The sequence below is a fragment of the Alligator sinensis genome, unplaced genomic scaffold (genome assembly GCF_000455745.1).
Source record: "Alligator sinensis unplaced genomic scaffold, ASM45574v1 scaffold609_2, whole genome shotgun sequence".
In the NCBI taxonomy this organism is placed as follows: Eukaryota; Metazoa; Chordata; order Crocodylia; family Alligatoridae; genus Alligator; species Alligator sinensis.
This window is the reverse complement of record NW_005842090.1, coordinates 2,097,915-2,103,265: the sequence shown is the minus strand read 5'-3', so window position 1 is coordinate 2,103,265 and position 5,351 is coordinate 2,097,915.

Genomic DNA, 5,351 nt, shown 5'->3' with positions numbered 1-5,351 from the left:
AGGGGGGAGGGGGTTCTTAAAGGGCTGGACCTGGGACAGGCAGGGCAGCCATTCCCAGGGCTGGGAGAGCAGATGGGGGATGGCCCTGTGTGATTTGGAGATTTGGCAGCAGCCAAATCTCTGAATCAGATTCGGCTGAATCAGTTCGGGACAGTGATTTGAATCACTGAATCAAATCGCTGTCCCCCGAATCAGTCAAACCCGAATCCAAATTTCACAAAAAATAAAGGCATCCCTTACTGATGTGACTATGCCATAAAACATTTCTAGCTTTACCCTCCCTCTGGCTCCATAAGGGGCTCCTGCCATTGACCTGAAGCCTCTTGTAACAGGCGGAAGCATTATCTGCTTGTGGCACACAGCCCTTTAGAGCGGTGACTGACATCAGGCCACTTGTTTGGTTGGGGGGAAAAAAAAGAAATCATCCACCTGCCCATTTGCTTCAACTCTGCACAGAGGATGACACCAATGCATTGAAAGGCTCAGAGCAAGCTTTGTTCCAGCTGTAGAGAGGGCAGGCTAGCTTGCCAGGGAGAGGGGAATCCAATCCAATCTTGCTATCTGAGCAACAGCTGCTGCAGAATTTTGTTGCCTTTTTTAGCAAGGGGACCGTGGGAATGGTTGATCTCTAGCGGCATTCCACAGCCTTGGGGCTTTGAAAGGGCACTTTCCAGGGACCCACATTAAGCATGTCTCATATGCTGCTTAGAAGGATCCTGCTCTGGTCTTTCCCCCTTTGCCTGTGCTGACTCCAGAGCTTGGAGGCCACAGCCATGAATTAACTAATTGCCCTCTCCTGCTCCTTTTAGGGTGAGCTGCAAACTCTCCACTGAAGGTCCTTGGCATTTACAGGGGATCACTGAGGTCAAGACTGCAGTAGGGTTTGCATAGCCCTACAAGAGGATAGCTGGGGAACGTTCACAGGGATGAGAATCAGGGATTCCCAGATACAGAAGAATGAAGCAGATGGGCTCTTAAGTGAACTGCCACACAAGGCCCCCACCAGATATCCCAGGAACTCTGCTGGATCCCTTGTACACCTGGCAAAGCACAGTACATGGCAGTGTAAAAACATGAACTACCACATGGCCTTGGATATATTTCCTGAGTGCTCCCCAGCAGCAAAGATTTTAGCATCTCCAGCAGCTCAGTAAGAGCATGAAGTTCTGCTGTTCTGTGTCAGGGGTTCACAAAGGCTGTAAGCGGCGGGGTAGGGAGAGAGAAGAATGGGGCCTGGCACATTGCTAATGGCCTGAGGCATTTGTCTAATTATCAGAAGAATGAACATGCTTTTCTTTTTTTAAATTACACCGTCCCTATATTTGCTTGTACTTGCAGCTTCCTTGGTCCATTAGTACAAATTATTTGCTAGTGGAATTAGTTTACAAAGAAAATAAGTCTCAGGGCTTGGAAGAGCTATTAGAGGGACCTAGTCATAGTAGTAGCTTGCATGGGTGGGTGGGTGGGTGTAATACTGGATCATACGTTACTACCAGTCTGCAGGCAACGTGTTCCATCTCTCTTATGTATCTGTGTGTATAAAAGGAAAGTCCTGTGGCTATATTTGACCTGCTTGGGCTGGTTTTACTCTTGCTGGAGCCTGTCCTTGGCCCTGAGAGCTGCACATTTCAGAGGCTATTTAAGGATGGTATCCAGTGAGTGTAAGCTACACACAGTTGGTTTGTATAATATGAGTATGCAGACTGGAGAGCAACTGAATGCACACCATCCTGTAAAGACTGCAGAGTTGTTCTAAAATCTCTCCCTACTATTTATAATAATCACATATTCATGCCTGTGTGCTTTTGAGTTGAGTTGTCCGTAAAAGAAAAAACAGCAAATCACGTCGGACCAGCCTCAAAAAGTATAAATAGAATAAATAGGAATAAACAGAACAAGCACCAAAACAAGTAACAAAGATAAGACTATAAACCTTTCTACAATGAGAGTTTAGTTACAGCAAGAGGTGATATGATGGCTGATCCCAAGGTTAAGAATTTATTTTTTTATTTAATTTCCTTTATTTTGGTGAGCTGAGGCCACAGAAGGAAGGCTTTTCCTAAAATAAGGTTACTGTGCAGCACCAAGTAAAGACAGGGCCATGCTCATTTCAAATAGCTGAAAGCTATTTCAAGTATGTCGTTCCAAGAACATTCCAGCTTGCTTAACTGTCTGGGCAACACAGGCACTACAATGATATGTTATGAACCCTTCCCTTTTGTTTGCCCTAAACTTAGAAATGGGTGATTAAAAATTAAATCATCTTTCCTGAAGATGGCCCAGATTTTATTCTGATGAGCCCCAGTTTTCCACATCACTTCAATGTCAAAGTTGCCTTTTGGTGGATGTCCCACAAAATGAGCATGTGATTCTCTGGATCCTCCCCCAGAATAAAGACTATGTTTAGCAAATCCTGAATGTATTGTGTGTGCTGTGGTTGTGGGAAAAGAGGTGGTGGCATGGAGACCTGGATCCAAAAGGGAAGGCATTGGTCTACAAAAGCAACTTCAAATAGGCCTTGCTTCCATTTCAAAAGAGCATTTTAACTTAGGTTAGTCAAATGGGATAGTTTCTACCAAAGTCAGCCAATCCAAAAGGATGTTTCAGTTGACTGAAGCAAGAGGTTATTCATTTGATGCATTTCATCTTGGCAGGGCTACAGGGTTCAACAGGGATGCAGTCTTCATGAATAAAGGCCACTATTTATTGTCAAAATATAGACTCCTCTTCATTTGCGTGTTTTTCCTCCCATTTTTTTTTAATTGAAATGTACCTAATAACCTTAGCAATGAAAGCACCATTCTCTAGCATTGAGAAATTTCCTCCTCTCCTAACACTGGGCAAGGCAGTGAATACATGCATAACTCTGTTCTAGACTCCTGTCTCGGGTGGATAGCTCCTTTTGGAAAGCAAACAGCAGGAGTTTTAACGTAGCTAGCGTGAAGGTAATCTGGAAGTCTTTGCACCAGCGGATGAGAAATTAGCTAGTCCAACTTAGTACCTAAAAGCATAAATGCACTAATATGTAGGCAACACCACATGCTGAGACTGAAGGCATTAAATATAGCATCATTAAGTGGAGGACATTATGCATCACTAGAGTTGTCTTGTCATGTCTTCCCCCAATAACCCTAAGAGACTGAGCACTATAAAGGCAGACAAGGGTGGCCTTAAGGCTTGCACTGAAAAGCTCATCATCACTAAATGCCATATTCAAATACACCTCATCATACCACCTCAGCACCTAAAAGTCCTCCTCTCTCTACATTTTTTCCATCAGACCCTTATCATATATATATTCTGCCTCAACATCTGCCTCTTTAGCCTTCTCAAACCCACATTAGTCCTCCAAACCAAACAATGTCCCTCATGCTACACTTCCACGTTGGACATGTTATTCTTCCTTTTGAACTGTCTACATATGGCCAAACCTTTGAGCCTTTCATTTTGTGAAAGGCATACAAATATGAGCGAAATAACTAAGATGGAAAAATGCTGTGTCCTGTTTCATGTTAAGACCCTAATTAGCCAAGTATTAACATTTCTAAGTAGACCAGACCGAGTATTTTCTGGTGAAAGCATTTTCATTTGAAAACATTCATTTGCCAATAGTGACTTGTTTCACAATGCGCCAGTTCCATCTGATTTCCAAAGGAAGTCTGCCTGCTTCTCTGACAGCTCACTTTGTGGATTCTTGTAGATCCCAGAGTTTGTAGGATACATGGGACCAGAGAAGCAACTCTCTGAGGTCTGCCTTTGGACTATAAATACTGGCTGGCATGTAAGCAGCAGCTTCATGCAGGGTGTCCTTTATTGACTGCCAATTTCAAGGGCCTTTATATACTCTCTCTTCCACATGAAATCATTTGAACTCTTAAAAGTTTTAAGGCTGCAGTGGAGAATTTGTAGATACAAAGGTGGAGACATTTCATTTTTGGGTAGTAACTTCACTTGTGGACAAAATGGTCATGTGCACTTGCTCTCCCCAGTTTTGTCTTTCCTTTTAATTTTTCCAGGATACCAAGAGGACCTTGATTTGTTTGTTGAAATTAATGTATTTTAGGTTTCTCCTACATCCAATTATTTATTAGCCATCTGTATTAGAATGTACTAGTCTTATCTGGAACTTTGAAGATGAGAAAACCATGTATTTCAGGGGTGTCCAACCTTTTTGAATGTGGGGCCGGATCATGAACTTTTATCACCTAGTGGGCCAGCGAGCTACATTCAAAGACCTCACAGGAAGCGGTATCACATCAGGAAGTGATGTCACGTGACCTTTGACATCAATGAAGTTGCAGGAAGTGACAATGAAATGGGTCTAATCAGTTCAAAACTCTTCCTCTATAGCATCCACCTCTGCCACTGTTCGGGACAGGATACTGAGCTAGATGGACCATTGGGCTGACCAAGCATGGCATTTTTTATGCTCTTATGTTCTTTGGCTGAGCTTCCAAACTATGGCTGAGATTTGCAAAAAGGGGTAGATTGGCATGTTACAAAGTTGTCATAAAAGATTTGGAGCCCTCTAAATCCCATTCATTTTAATGGAAGTTGGCCTTTTGACTCAGCTTTGAAAATCTCAGCCCAAGGTGCCAACTAAATAAGTAAAAATATATTTTGCATTTCTATGCAGTGCATCTATGTGGGGCTCTCCAAACATTTTATAAACATTAAATGAACCTCAGGACATCTCTGCTTTTCAGAAGAAATGTGATGGTGAGGACATTCTGGGAACATCTCTCACTCTGTGTGTGATCTACTTCTACTGTCCTTGGACCACCCTAGAAGGGCCCTCACTGCCTCATTTCCAGTTCAGAGCAGGTAAAGTGTAAGTGGGTAGGAAGGGCTTATTTTTTGGCAGCAGCTTTGAGTGGCTTGAAAATAGTGAAGATGTACCCACAATTAGTCACTGACCAGAGTGGGAACACAGTTGTCTTCACTTATTAACATGGCTCCAAGGTCCTACACTGCCTCTGCCTACATGTTGTTCTCATGTCCTCTTGCTTTCCTAAATCTCATGAAAGTAGAGGATTCCCAACATGCCTCCTCGACTGCCGTCACCAGATAGCTGTCCTGGTTCTAAGGTTGTGCTTCTGACTCTTTCATGGCCTCTTTTAGGGTGCACACTTAGAACTCTGGCTTTTCCTTCCTGCTCATTTTGCTGTATTGTAATTATTTCCATGGGGCATGAATTTAGTTCAGGGGCTATGATTCTGATTTCTCATACAGAGGCAATGACTCTCACAAAGTATGGCATATTTTAGTAGGATAAAAACATTTTGAAGGCCACACAGAAAGCAATAAGTAGTCTTTACTCACATGAGCTTACCAGGTATCAACCACCTGCT